The 20586-nt window shown below is 34.2% G+C and overlaps 1 protein-coding gene across 2 annotated transcripts in view; it reads right to left on the bottom strand.

The window, feature by feature from the left end:
- Nucleotides 1-20586, bottom strand: part of Asta-r1 (allatostatin A receptor 1) — a 119724-nt gene that overhangs the window by 31911 nt on the left and 67227 nt on the right. The window lies entirely within an intron of this gene.

The raw sequence follows: 20586 nt of genomic DNA, 5'->3' as shown, positions 1-20586 counted from the left end.
AAACAGTTGGAGAAATGTCAAAAAAATTGATTGCGATATTGTTTCATAACAATGCATCCATTAGTTGATGCAACATGTTGTAACTAAAGAATGGTGTAACACTATAGTTGAATAGAAAATAAACTCACATTGATGTTCGTATTGTTCACGTAACAATTATAGCGAATTGTGTCAAAGCCATTGCATTCTGCAAATATGAATCATGACCTGAGTACTAAACATCTGCATGGAAAAAGAATTGATCTTCAACTAAGATTTTATTGAATTCGAAAGACGAGAATTCCTATAAAATACTGTTACATGAAAGAATATTTATTCATATTAATGTTCCTTATTCAATAATGCATGGAGCTATACAAACTAGTTGTAAGTTAAGTTAAGTTACTGTATAAACTAGTTGTAAGTTAAGTAAAGTTAAAAGGTGCTATTATGTAATATGTTAATATGTGTTCATGTATTGTATATGCTACATAAACCATACTTGGTTTAAAGCATTAAATAAATAAATATATATATATATGTACGTAATAACCAGAATGTACAAAAATAAATATCTCAATGCCCTTTTACTATATTTTAATGTCTGTGACATTCATTTTCTTTATAAAATTGCAAGCTGATTCTAGAAATTAATGTTTCTTATGAAATTATAAATACATGAATGCATAAACCAATATATCAAGGAGCTTGTCTTATATTTCGATGTCTATAATAGATTAATAATGTAATAATTAGTCTCAAATTTTAAGTACAAAAAATTCCAGCCGATTCTAAAAATTAATGTTCCTCATTCAATAATGCCTGAATACATAATAACCGAATGTATGAAAATAAATATTCCAAGGAGCTTTTCTTACATTCCAATGTCTACATTTTACGTAAACAAATCAAGCTAACTCTTAAAATCGCTAATGATTGACATAATAGTTGATTTGTTGACATCCGGGGGCAAACGTGTTGCAGTGGAAAGATCAAAGGAAATTGATTTAATGGCAATTATTTGAAATAAGTCATTATAATATCGAAGGAGAAGTCGATTTCAGTCGCATTCCAGTTTTCGTTATCGCGCGAAAGCTAATCGATCAACGACTCCAAACTAAAAGCCGACGTTGACATCAGCGTACCTTGAAACGAGTACATCGGCAGAGAATGGTTAATTGCATTTCCGTTTGCGTCAATCTTCACAGAATACACCGACCTGATTAAGATTCGCTCGCGAGGGTGCGGAGTCATTTCCACTACAGCGATAATAGCACCTAGTCTTTGAATTTTCAGTAACAACATTTTTCACCGCAACGTGAATGCTTGTTGACTACATCTTTATCAACAAGCGATGTTGCTGCAGTTTTATCTGGCCGTTGTAAAAGAGACGTCAATCAAGTGCGCATTCAGAGATGTAGTCGCTCGCGAAAGTAACGCTGTAACGAGTGGTTAGTCCCGAGAACTAATTTTATCAAGAGCCAGCAATTTGCAAGAGATCTCTAAATTGTGATATTTTATGTAATGATATACCGCAGCTATAAATCTATAATTATAATATATTATATTATAGTATTAACTCGAAAAGTAAGATTATTAGACACGATAGGTTTCCGTCAGTTATCGTTTACTTTTTAGAATTTAAAGTTAGTCATAGACAATTTCAAAAAGTCGAAGTGACCTACGTTACTGTTAACTGCATTTCTGCATTGCACGCATTTTTCTCTCGCAATCAGTGCAATAATGCAGAAACCGACATTCTTTAGTGATCTCAGCATCGAAACTTTCGCGATATTTCAAGATTGAAGTTATACAATACATATATGCCAAAGTAATTTCATACCAAAGATAATGTTCGAGTTACTACTGTAAAGTCGCGATTCTTGTCAAACAGCCTGTATTCTGCACGGACAACTATCGCATATCGACATTATTTGTTTATGACTGCGTCTACCGCTCCGACCGCGTCGAGAGTTCAAACGAAAGCCGATCGTAAAGAAGGACATCGGTGTGAATCACTACTAATCGAATGTACAAAAACTTCTTTATTTTTCATTATTTTTTCATGGGACTTTCACCAACTTATTTCTGGCATTTTTTTTATTAAAACAACACCGAACACGATATAATTCCAACTGTATTTAGTGGTTTAATCGGCGATGAAAGTTTCGGGCGCAAGGAAGGACAGCGAACACGCGGGCCTTTGAACTGTGCATACGCTGTCCTCCCTTGCGCCCGAAACTTTCATCGTCCATTGAACCACTAAATACAGTTGAAATTATACCATGTTTGGTGTTATTTTAATCAGAAAAATTCCAGAAACAAGTTGGTGAAAGTCCCATAAAAAATTATGAAAAAGAAAGAAGTTTTACGCCGACGTTGGCCGGCATTGGAGTGGGTAGGCACAACTATCCCGTACGCGGTCGTTGACAAATATCGCGACTTTACTGTATATTGTTTTGATGTTGTGTTAAACATACCATATTTTTGTTAACACCTAAACCTAAATAAATCAATATTATTTACATAATAGTGTTGTATGTCATTACCAAATAGAATATTTCATTAAGGTTTTAATTATTAGCAAATTGTATTCTTTGGTGACAACTTGTCCCACATCGGGGCAAAAAGTTCCGCTTCGCTCAACGACAAATATATGACTAAATATTTTTAAAAATACCAAAATACAGTAGGACCTCGATTAACCGGCTTGATCGGGAGACAAACAGCCCGAATAAATTAAGAAGCGATGGATAACCAAGACCCGAGGGACATAATGAAAATGTATACATCATATTCCAAAATAAATTTATTATTTTTGAAAATTTATTTCCCTTCATAATGTAGTCATATTTAAACGTATATTTGTTTATAATCGGGATCCGATAATGGGAGTCCTACTGTATAATTCTAACGATAAATTATCCGTTAGAAATGAGAATATCCATACTATTTCTACGTCATTTTATATGTATGTTTCTTCGAAATCGGAACTTACGGCCCCGGTCTCCCCTACAGATGTTGAAGTACGATTTTGAATTTCCGTCGGAATCCAACGAACTATAAATATTATATGCAAATTAATCCCGTAGGGAGAACGTCTGTAAGCTTCTACCGAATGAATAGCTCTCCTGGTCGAACTTGCACGTCACTTCGATTCGATCTTCCCCTTTTAGTGGAATGTTTGAACGCTTTCTCGCATCGTGAAATTTGAATATTCATCTGGGGAGATTTTTCATTGAAACGTCGTGGACAGAGTTATTTCATTGGCACTGTTCCCTGCATAGGTTACGTGTATGCACAAGCGAACTGAATGAAACCATACAATGTAATCTAAATCCTGTCAGATGACAAACACTTTTCTCCACGTGAAATTGATCTCGAACGTCGCATCCCACCGATTTCTGGTATGCTGTAATACGCTCACGACTCGCTCCAAGGAATCTGACAAATCAAATCCGCTGCGAACCCGATATCCGAAAGAATTCACCCAGTAGCTACAATAATACCGTCACTTATTTATCGAGCTCGATACGTCCCGCGGGATAACCCCTGGTATCAATATTTAATTCACGTTCTCCGCAAGGTTCTCACGCGTACAGTCCTGGACAAACCACATACCGTGACTACCATTAATATTTAGACAATCTTAGAAAAACAACTTTTGTCAAATTGGACCAGACTCGAATTTCTATGAACAATTAAAACAATTAGTTTACTACACAATGTGGAAAAAAGCTTGTTGAATAATTGCAGTTTGGACAAATTGCAAAGAAAATGCTGAAAGTTGAAAGTTACAAGCATCGAAAGAATCTTCAGATTCACTACAGTTAGAAAATCGTGAAGAACTGCCATTTTTACCATCTTCAAACGTTTATAGATTCTGATGAAATTTTTAGAATATGTACAATTCATGCAGATCTACGAAATATACTTTCTAAATTTTTAATATAGGCTCGCATAAAAACGTTGTAATTTTTTCAATTCTTCCAAAAATTTTTTTAGTAATGCAGCGAACCAATTGTTCCGACTTCTCAAAAAATTAAATGTCGTGTGGGGTAATATTAAAAATGTTATCGTCTTTTTTAGTGTCCGAATATTAATGGATAATGGATATAATTAAACACATTTCCAATGCGCGTACCAGTTTGATATCAATCTTGAAAACAGTCGCTCGAATAAGTAAAAATGAGAAGTAAAATATATCCTTCGATGTATTTTTTAAAATTTTATAAGATTGATGCTGTTGAAAACAATTATTGTTTTCAACTATCAGTAAGCCGTCGTATACATAGAAAAATTTTGTAAAAATTGCCTTTCTCTATACTCAAACTTGCAATTAGATAACCGTATTGTGAAGATGTTAAAAGAATAAGATAAGTTGAGGTCTTGTATCGTCAAAAATTTATAAAAAACAAATGATTGATGATATACGTAGCTTGATAATTAATAGAGTGCTAGATTAAACTGTTCTTATCTTCTCGCCTGTTGCAGAAATAGCTTCAGATAAATCAAAGTTGGACGTATTTCTTCTCTTGTCTCCTCCATTTCCTTTTCATGCTTCTTTCCTAGCTCCTTCCCCCCTTTTCTTATCTTGCTCCTTTTCTAATTTATTTCCCTGTTCCTTTCCTCACTTCTTTTCTCCGTACTCTTGCAATTTCTTTTCTTGTTTCGCATCTTGATTAACATTTCCTAAGTGAAGTGTATTATGTTCGTGCGACAAGACCGTACAAATAGGTAAGTAAATGAGGTTCTAGCTAATGGAATAGGCTGCCAGGTGTCGATATGTCTTGACATTGCCGGCGAAATTGTCGATAGACAAACAAGACCCCTGTGTCAAAGCTACTACTTAAGGGGTTAGAACACAGTAATATTTTGAAAAAATCGAAAATCTTTTTTGTAGAAAAATTACATTCGTAAACTTTAAACGTGTTTTTCTCAGAATTGCGTTTTTCAAAACGGTGTACAAGATATCTCGAGTTCTACCTTATCGATTACATTAAAATTTTACAGTTGTCTTCATTATAATATCTATTAAGCATTGGCGATCGATTTTTTTTCATTTTCCCATTATTATGTTCAATATAAATAAAAAATTAACAAATTTTCTACTGAAATTCAGTCATTAAATTTAAAATATCTGCCATTTTGTTAATTTTCATAAAAATTGAAATGTGGGATCGTTAATGAATAGAGAACATATCACAGTTTATGACATTTTTGGGATTTTTGATATAGTTAATTCGATTTGTAGAAATCCTGTACACCAATTGGTCATCTGGAAGAAAAGATATTCCGAGCAAAGGTGCCGAAAGGCACAAGAACAAATTATTGTTTAAATATTACAAGCATTGTTTTATAGTTCATAATACAGTAAACTGAAATACAAAATCTTATATTAATCGGTCATTCACATTTTTCTGTACTGTTGTTTAAAAATCTTATATTTGCCCCACTTGTTACTGTGTCCTAACACCTTAAATGATCGTCGCAAATTGTTCAACGTTTCGCTTTACAATACTTTGTAGAAGCTCTTTCTTTTAAGTGCGTAATTCATGATATGACGATACACAAATTTCTTTTTAAATCGATGTTCGATTACTTATTTTAAACACATTCGCGTAAATAAATACACACAAAAACGTTTACTTTCTATTTTCATCCTCTTTTGGCGGACACACTGTGCGCCGACAGGAAATCGATAAGTAATTCTTCGAGCGGGAAGTGCAGCTTAAAAAATAAAATCGATTTTAACGGACGTCAAGTAATTAACTGTCCACGTGTGTTCCATCGTTCGACATTCGATTCCGCGGTATATAAAAGCTTCCATTTCCGCTTAAAAAGTTACTCATTTTTCCGTCTCCCGTGATCGGTAAATATCGTTTGACGGGATATCATCGCGTGCAGAATCATTTCAACTATTTTTACGGGTCCATAAATATTACAGTTTCACAATGGAAGAAATTAAAAAGGAACAGGAGAAGATGAAACGGCGAATAACGGCTTCCTTTACGTCGACGCTCGCCCGGTACCTCATTTTGTTTATGGCCGAACCGCCGAGATACCAACAGCCATAATGCCTTCAGTGTCTCGCATTCGAAATCGTAGAAAATAGCCCCGTCCACAATCTACGTCTACAACTGCGGCTACCCTCCGCTGTGTAGCACAATTTCATGTGAATTGATGCATTTGCCGACCGCTGACAGGCTGCATTTGCATTCAAACGAACTACTCGCGTTATCGATTCACATTTTCAATGCGATATTTTGGCGCGAGCTTTTTCACCATTGCGAGGGCCGCCACAATTGTTTACGCGGACTATGATTACACGAAATTACCGTGAGTATTGCAACGACTCTCTAATCGATGAATGAATGAATCGATGAATGAATGAATTGTTAAAAATAGAAAGAGTTAGTTTAGTCTAGTTTGATAACTACAGTTGGGAGCAAAACTGATCACACACGCTTTAAATCGGAATAACTTTTTTATGAATGGACCAAACGACTTCAATTTCTCTGTAAGGCTAGAAGAATTATTTTAGTAAGTGACGTCTAAAATATATGTTGAAAAAATGCATTTGATCGGAATTGTGAACGAAACTTTAAGATTTTTTTTTTTAATATTTTGCACATTGACGGTTTTTACACTCTATAAATGCATACAGACGATGCTTTCTTTCATTGTATTATAATGAATGTAATTAACGTTTTTAAGCAATTTAAAATAAGCTGCTCTATCAATCGAATTTTGTATGTCATAATTTTTTAAATCTTGCACATTGAAGGTTTTTACACACCATAAATGCATAAAGACCACGTAAACAAAATTAATACGAGAAGCCAGAAGAAAGATATCAGTCTATAATATGGAATTAAAGCATTTTTTGTTTGCTAATTTAGAAAAGAAACATCTCTCTAAATGAGTCCTGCAAGATTTTTATGTTCGTTTGAATGCAATGTGATCTCTATAATAGGGTAGGGAAATTCTTTTCCCAAAAATTTATGCAATATTTCCATCTGCATAAACTATGATTGACGCGTTCGAGTTGAATATTGCCGTACGCGAGCAGCATAACCAATTAAAAATCGCAATTTCCTTGCAGCAATGGTAGCTAATGACTTTTTAAATTGAGCCAATTTCCCGTGTACCGCAAAATAAGTTCCAATAAGTGGGTATCGGTGAGCGCAGCGCGTTCAACACACAATTACAAATTCTAATAACAGCGCAATTACGTCATACTTGGACGAAAATATTCGCTGTCTCGAAGGAAGCGAAGTGCACGCGCAAATGCATATCTATATGAATGTATTTAAAGGAGCTCGGAAGAGCCCTTGTTCATAGAAGAAGCATCCTGGCAAATTATATAGGCTCCGCGGAGCGTGCTCGCGAACCCTCCACAATTTTCTCCGATGAATTTAAACCACACACGTGCAGCCTAAGGCAAAAACACAGGGCTCGCGGTACAATTTTCTACGTGCCCCGCCTTGTTTTCACTTCACTCAAACTTTTATGAAATATATACGGTCTCATAAAAAGCGAAGCTTGCCACGGCGAGAATTTTTCTTTTTCGCCTCCTCGTTGCCTTTAAATGATGAACTGTAAGACACGTCGCTGAGTTTATCACTACTTTCACGGATTCTTCGTTCTACGTATAAGTACTCGTGAAAAGAAAATCGAAAGTGCATACGAGCGCTATCCGATTGCACGTTATCGCATAGATTAAGCCGTAAGGAAGTCTGGAAAAGCTGATGTTAAAATTCTAGTAAATAAGCAAGGTGAAATTCTACTTCCTTCTACTTTCTTCATGTCTTCACGCGTATTTTCTTGGTTTTCCTCTAGCGTATGTACAGAAAATGATACGGCAAGGGGTTAAAAAACAACTTTAAAGTTACGTAAACTATAAATGTTCCTTTAATATCGATCGTATAATTGTTAATAAAAGATGTATTAATGCTCTCGGCGCACTGGTTCGATCTGATTTTGTAAACTATGTTAGTCCATATGTGAACAGGGTGTCCCAAAATGGCATATACGTGGAGGTAGTGATGCTGCATATAGGATAAAAAACAATTTTGACCTTGAGATTAAAGGTTAAGGTCAATTTTTCAGATAATTATTCAATAACAATTTTTAAAATAATTATTTATACATCATCTGGTAAACTAATCGTAATATTTAAAAGAGATTCGAGCTATTTGGTTCACATTTAAATAAGTTATTTGTTTTTAAAGGGTGTACGAACACTTTTTACACTGAATCTATTTACGTATCATTGAATGAATTAATATTATGGAAACGAAAATTGTCAGTTTCCTATTCTAAAATAAGATAACAATGTATTTTGTTCAGTGAAAGTTCGTTCAGTCCGAAAAGAATCTAATATTAATAGACAATAAGTAAAAATTGTCGGTTTTCTAGAATAATGTAACAATGTATTTTCTTCAGTGAATGTTCGTTCAGTCCGAAAAAAGTTTTAATTAATAAACAATAGATAGCAATAAATTTGTATGATACTTTCGAGTAATATACAGTAGAGTAAGCTACCTAAAGACATTTTATTAAAATTGGATTAATCACATTTGTTTAAAAATAGAATCCATTATGTCGTGACTAGACTGCGGATCTTTATGCATTTATGGCTTCTGAAAATCTCCAGAAAAGGGTGGAATATAAAATGCAACAGAATTTAGTATAATTTTTCGATTTTTTGGGATCTGCACTTTCTTAAAATTCATCTACAACATAAAATGACATAAAACGGAGGTTTTCACTGAACTTGGTGGATAATTCTTTGTCTTTTTACGTGGATCTCATTTTCTAAGTAAAGCCACACACGGAATGAAGATAAACGCGAATGCTAAATAATGCCGATGGTCCAGAACCTTCTTACTTATATACAGGGTGTGCCACGTAACACTTCTCACGATTTTTCAATTAACTGCTTGCGATAATCTGACAAAAAATATTTTATTTCTCTATTTATTTTATTATCTATGCAACATTGCAATGAAAAAAGTTCGAAAATTTTCTTTTTAATTATATCGTCAAGGCCACCTTCATTTTTTAAAATGGTACTTCAAGGTCATCCGAAGGTCATGGTATACTAGGTCGTTGAATTCGTCTTGATACGGACTATAATACTGTTAAGTAAAAAATACCAAGTGCCATTTAAAAAAGTGAAGGTGGCCTTGACAATACTAAAAAAAATGTCGAACTCTTTTTTATTGCAATGTATAGCCAATCGAAAACTGATCGATTTTTGTTTAACATATTTTTTGTCAGATTATCGCAAGCACTTGATTGAAAAATCGTGAAAAGTGTTACGTGGGATACCCTGTATATTCCAATGGTTCGCAGTAAAAAGAATTTGGAAGTGACTTGGAACGTAATCCTTCTTAAAAACTGGCGCGGAATCGAAGGGAACAAGAGGGAAGAGTACTCGAACGAGGATAGCTGAAATATCGTATTAATAGAACCGGCCTAGGGAATACGCGATGAAAATGAATGGAAATTTCGCGCACTGTTTGATCATCCCGGTAGGTGGACTAATATTTTCTCATAAATATTCGTCACGTACAAAATGATCGCATTTCCATGGAAAGAAGAAATCCTGGATTGCGTGTTACGGCCGAATAACGCTCGCGTTTCACAAAATCAATCCCATTTTTTTGCATGATAATACAGTCTCGCGCGTCGACATATTTTCATGTAACAATGCTGCTTTTTTTCTTGTCGAGCGGAATATACATATATATATCCAGAAACATTTTCTGGGAACATGATACTTTTCACGTTGTAAAAATTCGTGACACGAATATCATATTTAAGAACATGATATTTTCGTGACGGAGAAATTTCTGACGCGAACACGATACCCGAGGACGCGATATTTCCATGATTTAAAAACTTCCCTCACGCGCCACAATAATTGGAGCGGCATTAATTAGTTACTGCGTACACAATTCTCGTTGTTCTGTTTAACGTTTGGATACGATGATATCAATTTTGCTAAATTTTGTGTAGCCCATTTTTCAATAATGGTGAGTTGTATTCTGATTTGTATGGAACACTCGACTAGGGATTTTATGCATTTATGACAAAGGACAAGATCGTACAGAAAACTTCGGAATGCTGTCTTATTATTAGACACAGAATTTTATCCATTTATGGCAAAAATGTGAAACTTGAAACAGTAAAAACATTAGAAAAATGTAAAAATATGAAGATGTTATTTTCGATCGATTACAATTAAACTAATTACTAGACTGCGGGTCTTTATGCAAAATAAAAATGTTCTACATTAATCGTGGGGGAAGCAGGAATAAAATAAAAATTTATTTCATCCCTCACAATGATTTTTTTACTTTAGAAACAACACATTACAATATTCTCAAATGTTTTAAATCTTGTACTGTTTTACATTTCGCCCAGCCAATTTCTTTATAAATGCATAAAGATCCGCTGTCTACTAATTACAGATCTTCATTTAGCTTCATATATTTCCACGTAAATGATGTATAAACATTTTATTTTGCATAAAGATCCGCTGTCTGCTTATTATATTCATACAATTATTAAGCAAAGAAATAAATGTCTATGTAGATTCTGTCTTGCAATGAATACAGAATTTTTATTTTGCATAAAAATCCGTAGTATAGTTAAAACAAATTCTTTCGGTTACAAATCTGAAAATCATAGTGGCGTATGTTCAAACTTTGAAGATATCAGTTAAGATCGTTTTTCGAATCTTAAAGGTATAATTTATTTACAGTTACTTTTTTACTGAAAGGGGCCAGCATATTCTTTTGTCACTAAACCAATAGAATGAACAATTTGGGATCATAGTGTAGGTCCGCCTTACGCTCTTTTGTTGTCAACCTTTTTATCTAAAAAAAAAGGGCTATGCTATATCCCACCTATTCATCGTCCCTTTTTTAACTCCATTAAAACCGCCGTAGATGTATGAGATCATGACCCTCTTTCTGATGACGAGAAACGGAAGGATGTAGTGAATAATGCTACCTTCATTGAATAGAATTTTAAACAAGAAATTAATTATTACCCTTACTAATCGAAATGCGTTTAGATATCGGTATAGATCAATCCTAATTACATAATTCGCTTGTGGATTGTATGAAATTCTGTATAATAATTTATCGTATAATAAATCTGTATAATAATTTATTGTATAATAAATCTGTATAATAATAATTTCCACATACAGACATTTTTTATAGTTTTCTGAATCTATAAATGTGTTTTTGCAACCACAGTGCGTATATGGAGTTCTTTTTATGACAACAAACGCAAAAAATGATTGAACTCGAAATACCGTGAATGTGACTCAGACCACTATGATTTTCCCGCTAAATATAAATGTGTGCACTTATCTAGCAATTTTATTTATCAATTTTAATGAAATTCATTGTGCAAATGGAGATAATTCTGGCTAAATAAAAGCTTCTTATAGTCAACAATTTTACAAGTGGTGGGTTGTAAATTATCTATTTTGTTACTAATTAACCCTTTGCACTCGGAACTATTTTGACTCGAAAATTAAATATTTCTTCCGAGCTACAATATTTCCATTCCTCATGATTTTAAAAATTTCATGAATATGAAATGTTTAGTAATTGATTAGATACCGATATATTTAATAATGTAAACAATATTTTGAATAATGGTACAGCAGTTTTTAGTAGAGCCCCAGAGTCACCCCATTCGAGTGCTAACGGTTAAAAAGAAGATACTGAGGATTACAGAATTTATGTTACGACTCGATATTTTATAGAGCCATGGTTAACAAATTCAAACAAGAAAGTTCAAACATGTGGCATAATTAAATGGATAAAAATGACAATCAGATAGTAGAATATCTGGCAAAGAAATCAGAATCTCTGCAACAGGATTCGTGATTAAATGGGCACCTCGTTTCTTCCGGCTTCACTGCAGTGCCGGTGGAAATAATTCGAACTTCGTTGCAGTCCGTAGAGATAAATTCCAGTAAAAAAATTGATCTAGTTTTTCTTCATCAGCCGGTTTCTTCGCGCGAGACAATACCCCAGCGCAAAAACGTCATTAGATAAGAACTAACAGCCCGCTGCGCTGCGTTATCCCAAAGATTAATGGTCGTCCGATAAAAAATACACAGTGTTAATCTCCCCTGTGTGCTATCCCTTGCTTTACCTCGCCCGGTACAACTTTATTAACAAAAACATCCGATTGAAATTGATGTCGAACCATTTTCGTACACGTTATACCGTAATGCCTGCAATTTAAAAGACAAACGGCATCTCTTGCTCGCTATGTACACGCTCTATTCATTGCGAAATTAGAAAAATTGATGTTCCAGCAAGAAATCGAGGTTCCGTGATGGATGCGACAACGGCGAAGCAAAAACCTTCGGATCCGTTACAGACTGACTGACAGCGCCTAAACTCACTGGGACTATAGACATGAGTGAAATATTAACACTAAACCCCCCCCCCCTACCGCGAAGGGTCAAATGACCCATTTTTGATTTCTTATTTGACAATTATCGAAATTGTAAAGGTGTTTTCATGGGAATTTATTGAACGTCTGACGCGTCTGACTATGATCAACCAATTCTACTTTGTGCATATAGTATATGCAGTATATTTAGTATTATGTACTGAAGCTAAATGAAGATTTGTAATTAGTAGACAGCGAATCTTTATGCATTTATAAAGAAATTGGCTGGGCGAAATATATAAAACAGTACAAGATTTTAAAAATTTGAAAATGTTGTTTCTAAAGTAGAATAATCATTAAGGGATGAAATGAATTTTTATTTTATTCCTACTTCTCACGATTAATGTAAAACAGTTTTATTTTGCATGAAGATCCGCAGTCTAATAATTAGTTGAATTGTAATCGATGAAAAATAACATCTTCACAATGAAAATTGCTGTTGTTATTGAAGGTTCCATTAAAAAGTGTTTAGCCATGTACCATTTTTCAAAATTACGCAATAATATGTAACGTAATGTGTTACGTTGGTGCAAAAAAATACGGTTTTTGTTTTCGAATTTTAAAGCTATGTAGAATGTCCCAAAAATGTCGGTTCAACTTGAAAGGAGTGGTTCCCGAGGTCATCTGAACTGACTTTCTCGTTCGCGAAAATGTACTCCCTCGAAAGTGGAGATTCTTGACGTAATTTGAAGTAACTTTTTCCTTTGCGAAAATGTTGCCCGCGATTTTGTTAAGAAGTTATTAACGAAAAACGCAGAGAATCCAACTCGGCGGCACGTTCCGCTAAGCGTAGCGTTGGTGTCGCGCCGCGGTGGAGTAGTGAACAAGAGGAGTAGAAATTGATTTAATTAGAAATTAGAACTCGGTGATTCTCTCACATGTGTGAATGACTATAATCGGATTAAACGAAAAAATAACATTGTACGCCCCCCTTTATGTTGAAATTTATGCAGTAATTAACAGATCTAATTTTCTTCATAACCTATTCGCTTCTACATTAATTTATTTAGCAGTTGTTCGAACGACATCTCCCTGCGATTCCGACCGAATGAAATTTGTTCAAAATTTTCATTGCACGCTAAATTAATCCATCTTGCCTCGCAAAAAGAACTAGGTGTTCGAGTCACTATTGAAAAAGCTATTCTGGTTTAAAGCGTATGTGAACAATTCCGTTGTCTTTATGCAAAATGAAAATTTGTGCCTTGTTTAGTCATATTAATAGATTGGAAATAACATATTGAAATTCTTAAATTTTTTTAGTCTTCTTATTTTAAATTTTAATATTTTAAAAAATCGGGAGCCTGGTGATCACATTATCTTAGTAACCTCCTAATTATGTTTAGACTTCTGGATTTTGTTCAGTGTCTATCTGCTTAAATGATCTAACAGGAATAACCAAAAATTGAAATCTTCTCCGTTTACTCCTAAAGATTTCGTGATTGTAAAAATTGAACATATTCAAAAATCAAGAATAAATAATACATCCTAAAAGCCAAAAATAGATTCAATAAGGTATGCGCTGGCTTTTATGCGATTAAAAAGCTGATAAAACGTTCAGTGGAGCTAACACGTTTCTTGTTGTTTGCTGATTCTGTAAATTACTCCATAAAAGCGTACATTTGCATAAATATGAGCAATCTACTCAGCGTCGAATGCCATTGACCGACATAGCGGAAAGCGTGTGGAAAATATACGATAAAGGGAAAAGTGACATCGTTTAAACAAAACAGGCTGTTTAAAACGCGCAAATATTATACAACAACACTTCACTAGTACACTTTCAACGTTTAGAATCTGCCTTCATTAAAAATAAACAACATTAACACGGAAAGGATTTCTACAAAAAATTATTAATTTCTACATAATTCTATGCTTGACAAAAATCATAGTTATCAGAACGCGTTAATCACGTGATTTTTATACTGAAACAACGAATATTTACGCAAACGTCTTGCAACCTAATTTATTAAAATTGCTGTCGAAAACTATCGCGCTTCTATTGCATTCACGCCGAGATTTTCGAAAGCGTATACGCTATAAATGCCTAAAGTCAATAATCTGCTTATAATACTGCAACCTTTTGATGCTATTGGTACCACGTGTACCACGTGCACTGGAACGAGCGTACTAAACAAGGCAAATTATGGATCGATTAGTGTCGGGTATACTTTTCGAGGTTTATCGACTGAAGAAAACGGAATTCGAATTGATTTCGAACGCGTATAGCGATCGAATAGAATTGTACTCGTGCAAGAATGTTCTTTTCAAGAACAGCGGAAGACATCGCGATGGAATGCATGTTCCAATTCGAGGCGAGAGACGCGGAGAAGTGCAAATCGGTACAACGTACAAGAAGAAAGCTTCCAGTTCAAGTATGCAATGGAACATCCACGGGTCGGTTTGTTATTGCAGCTTCATTCAGCGAATGTTCCGTGGCCCTAGTGAAAATAAACCATAAAAACTGAGACGTTTGTTTTAGAAGATGCAACTTTAGTATTTCTGCGTAATACCTTTCCTACTCTCAGGCTAATCCAACGATTTCGTGGTGTTCCCATTTCAAATTAAACTACAATATTATTACACGCTATCGCGAAACATAAGAATGCCTTTAAAAACGTTTACACTTGGAAAGGAGTACGTACAGTTTGGAAATCGTTTAGCTCCAAATAATTATTGTATTGCTCATTTCATTTAATGTATGTACGATAAAAGCAATTCGTTGATCCATTATAACTATGCACAGTTGATTCTAATTAGATATTTTGTAAAAACACGAATAACTAAGCAACAATCTATTAACTTCGTACATTTAAATTTTGCACTTTTTTGAAACCGGACATCCAAACTAATTTCATTTTCATACTAAAAATAGCTGAATCTAAATCGTTTTACAGTACAACACCTGATTATTTTATAACACCAAGTATCATATAGTTGTTGATGTAGAATACTATTCTTCTATGTATACTAGAGCAAGGATAAAACGATAAAACTATTAAAATTTTTAATTAGTTATGGGATAAAACGATAAAACTATTAAAATTTTTAATTAGTTATGGGATAACTAATTTTATGCTATTGGCTTTCCTGTTCCGAGAAAACTGTTATAAAATGCAGTGCATTAAGTGAAACTTTTATACCATACATTTTTGTGTAAACAAGAAACTTTTATTTTCTTGAAAGTGGAAAATAGTTCTAATTAACGAAAAATATGATTGTGAATCATCCTATAAAAATTACAGTGTGTGTGTGTTGTACTTCCTCTTCCATATCTATTCTACCTTCAATCCCTTAATTAACACAAGGTAAGACATTTCTTAAGTGTTGTAAAGTAAAACAATTAATCTTCAAATTCCACAAATTGACAACGTAAAATTGAAAAATAATTCGGAGTGCGCAAAAGGATCGAAGACAACCACCTCGGGCCTTCCCTTGTAAATGTCCGAATGTTTTTAGACAAGACTGATTCGGAAGATTGAGAAAGCGATGACGAAACGTTAATCTAATCACGCGTCAGCCAGTTAATTGGCAAAGTTCTGAAGGATGCGACAAAATGAATCTCGAACGCCGTTGCTAAGCTAAGTGGTTGCGAAAGTGAAAATTCGCTAGTTATTTGCTGTGGATTGCTGTTTTGCATATTAATTACTAGACTGCGGATCTTTATGCAAAATAAAAATTGCCTTCATCAATCGCAAGACACAGAAACCATATAAAACTTTCTTTCTATTTCAACGATTTCAATCAATTGAAAATAACACATAGACGTTCTTAAATTATCTTAATGTTTTTCTGTTTTAAATTACATCCACCCATTTTTGTCATAAATGCATTAAGTCTATTAATTACTTCCTAGTAGTTAAACACGTTAAATGCTTCAGAAATAATTATGGTTTCTTTATTGCATCTTTCATTTTTTGTACAGAGTGTATAAAAAATAATAGTCATCCGTGCTAGAGTTGAATTTACACCTCTGGATCGGTGGACATTTGTAAAAGGAACTTGCCGCAAAATTGTTTATACCAAGATAATCATTGTTAAAGTTTTATTTTATTGGGTTGTCCCAAAAGTTTCTTTCGGAATGTGTTCCTTTAATGTCGCTAAATAAATACAAACAATACGATAATCTTTATGTTAATAATTTAGTACTTCTTAATATGAATTTGCATTATACGCATGCATCGAAAACCAACTTTTGGGACAACCTAATACATCAACAAGCTGAATTGTCGAGAAGAGATAAGTTTGAAAGGAACCATATATCGCAAACAAATAGTTACCGAGATAAAAGCTGCTAAAGTTATTGCAAAATTTTATTGTGTAGAATTATACGAACAGACAAAAGCCTACTACTACAATCCACCTGACCGTGTGAATGAGACAGAACACATAATCGTGTGTGTATCTCGATAATGCGGATTTTTATGCATTTATGAAGAAATTGGATGGGTGAAATATAAAACAGTAGAGTATTCGAAAAATTTAAGCATATTGTGATGTCTTTAATGCAAGAAAATCATTAAAAGCTGAAATAAATTGTTATTTTCTTCCTGCTTCCCACAATCAATGCAGAACATTTTTATTTCGCCTCCCTGCCCATTCAGGTTATAAATTTGAAGTTGCAAAATATGAGAGAAAACCTTATATCCATTGTTACACTGAAGAACATTACTCCTGCATTATAAAATACTAATGTAAAGAATAGGTACTTACAAATTTTTCAGAATATCCTGTTTCTCCGTTGGATCCACAGGACACTGTCATTTACGCGAGAATACGTCTTAATAAAACACCACACTTCTACACACCGTGACAGCGAACGAGACAAACTTCCTCGGACCACGATCAAAATAGTACTGCGAATGTCACCTCGATTTTTCGTGAATGGTTCAGGGTGAATTTAGGTGGGGAAATGTACCGTTTGTTAATTGGACGCCGGTGTGTCGGAAGGCCTTTAGATTGAGGAGTGGGAAACTGTCAAGGAAATTTTTTTCGTATTGTCTTCGGTCGTGAATGGCGTGATTTATAAGTTTATGACCTCTCGTCACTTCGGTGGGTCTGTCACACGTATTGTCCATCTGTCGGGGTTGAACTTGTCGGAGAGCGGGGGTTGTAAAATAATCGGCAGTTCGGAGCAGAATCGCGTACGTTTTTTTTGCCTGCTGTAACGACCTTTCAAGGTATATTGCCTAATCCGCTGGTGGAACGGTGAAATACGCTTAACCTTGGATGTTGCCGTCGCAACAGCGATCTTAATGCGATTTCCGTGCGATAACAATGTGTTTTTCAATTTTCAATCGCGTGTCTTTGATCATTTATAACTAGACTGCGGATTTTATGCATTTATGACAAAACTGGACACGTACAATTTAAAGCAGTGGACATGTTAAAAATATTTAAAAGACATGAACGTATTTGTTTCATCTTAATAGGATAATTGAAAGAAGAATACAATTTTTACTTGGTTCCCGAGTCTTGCAATCAATGCAAACATTTTTTATTTTGCATAAAGATCCGCAGTCTATAACTCACAAACCAATTCATGAATTACAATGAAATTTTCAGAATGTGTATAATTTATATGAAGTTAAAAGACACGTTATTAGCAGTCGGAGCTATTTTAACTCGAAAATTAAACATTTCTTCCGACCTAGAATATTTCCATTCTCTGCGATTTTTTAAATTTTATGGATATGAAATTGGTATAATACCTCATGCAATATACCTAAATGTTTAATAATTGATAAGATACCGATATATTTAATAACGCGAATAACATTTTGAATAATGCAATTTTTAGCGGCGCCTCTCTCAGAGTCACCATTCGAGTGCTAAGGGTTAAAATCATTCGATCCATTTGTAAAAAAGTAATTCTGATTTAAAGCGTTAACAAAATTGTTTATTTTAAAACGTAGCCGCCTGTTGTATTGTTTTTAAATCGAATTCACTTCTTCAAATGTCCGCATACTTTGAACGCCGATATATCCGCGAACGAAGAGAAGAAATCTTTTTTCAGAGTTTTCGAAAGTAAACGAGGGACACGAGGAGCTTGTGTCACCGTTCACAGTTTAACTGTTCGAGGCAAATGAAATTATTTGTAGTCTTCGGAGCGGAATGCGAGCAATGAAACTTTTAATTGACTCGAACTTCCTCGGAAGTTTACGCTCGACGATAATAACATTCAGATTAGCAATTGTGAAGGATCTAACGTCTCCGCGAAAGGAAATCACGATCGCGGTGAGCTCTCCTTGGCGCGTGATCGATTGTGCCAGGCAGGGTGGTTTCTACGATGGAATTCGGAGGAATTAAACGCGCGTAAACTCGATCGGAACTAATCATGTTTGCCATTGATCGATCATGTTGACACGAAATAGATGAGCGCGCCGAGAAAAAAAACAGCAACGGCACCGTCACGTCTGCCTGCAGTTTTGCCAACTGTGACTGATACACCGCACGCGTAAACAGTGATTATGCTCGCCAATAATATTGTCCTTTGTTAAACACAAAAATAACGTCATCGTTTGCGCATTCATATTAAACGCTCGAATTGCATTCAGCAGAGACACGATTTATTTTGTATTTACCGAAAAACATTCGCGAGGGAGATTACTTTTTCTTAATTTCATTGTTGATCAATGCATAAAACCGTATGTTTGCATAACTGTCCACGGTTTAATTACTTATTTGCGAGGACGAAATGGAGCATGATAAACATCGTTCAAGTATATAGTTTAGCATGGTGCGACTGCAAAATCAATACTATCCTATTTTAGTGACAAAATGGCACTTAACTTTATTCCAAAATTGAAGTATTTATTTTATGTTCGACATTCTGTGGAGGTTTATTTCTGCTTAGATACATGTAAGTATAGTTACACCTTTATTGTATAGGAGTGTGTCAATTATATTATTCACATTATTAAATTTTTAAATGTTTTCGGCGCAACGGTTCGATCGTTTATTACGAATTATAAAGCAACTTTGCTAATTGTCAAACAAAATCAACGTTTCGATCCCAGTTTGGATCTTTTTCAAGATTTATTTGAATCGCGTCTGTAAATTAAATTAACATTATTATAGTTTCCTGGCGTCTATGTCCCTGTACAGGGTGTCCCAAAAATGTTCTACTTCCTCGAAAGGGATGATTCCTGAGGCGATATGAATTGGCCCCTGTTTTTTTGTTAATAACTCCTTAACAAAGCCGCGGAGAACATTTTCGCAAAGGAAAAAGTTACTTCGAATCACCACAAGAACCCCCCCTTTCGAGGAAGTTACATTTCTGTTTGTTATTATTTAGTTAATTTTACACTCTTTTAGAAAAACGAACACATAAAAGAAAGCTGTAATATTTGGTTTTGTATTTAATGCCTGCATTTTAAGAGATAGTTGTAACTTTATTCATTGCAGATTCTTGATTAATTTTATTCGTATTAGGTGTACAAATCAGTCCGGGACCAACCAATGCTATTTTTGTTTTAAATCCAAATATTATATCAGTTGATTTGAAGATTCAGTAATTATTTATAAGTTTGTGTAAATGCACCAGAGAGATGGATATTAGTACCAATTATATTATCACCGATTATATATCAATGCTATTTTTATTTTAAATCCAAATGTTTTGTCAGTCGATTTGAAGATTCAGTAATTATTTATAGGTTGGTGTAAATGCACCAGAGAGATGGATATTAGTACCAATTGTATTATCACCGATTATATATCAATGCTATTTTTATTTTAAATCCAAATGTTTTGTCAGTCGATTTGAAGATTCAGTAATTATTTATAAGTTTGTGTAAATGCACCCGAGAGATGGATATTAGTACCAATTGTATTATCACCGATTATATATCAATGCTATTTTTATTTTAAATACAAATGTATTATCGATTTGTCGATTTGAAGATTCAGTAATTATTTATAAGTTGGTGTAAATGCACAGCAGGAGATGGAGATTATTTTCTACAGTAGTATGTATTTTGATTGTTTCTAAATGATTAACAAATTCACGAAGGCTATAAACTAATTTGAACACTTAATATATTAAGCGTGAAGGAGTTTAATGTAAATACTGGTATGTATCATGACAGTGAGGAAATAAATTTCCTCGTATCG

This window comes from Lasioglossum baleicum, chromosome 13, assembly GCF_051020765.1.
Source record: "Lasioglossum baleicum chromosome 13, iyLasBale1, whole genome shotgun sequence".
NCBI lineage: Eukaryota > Metazoa > Arthropoda > Insecta > Hymenoptera > Halictidae > Lasioglossum > Lasioglossum baleicum.
Note: the sequence above shows the minus strand (reverse complement) of the source record. Positions and strands in the feature narration are given on the sequence as shown.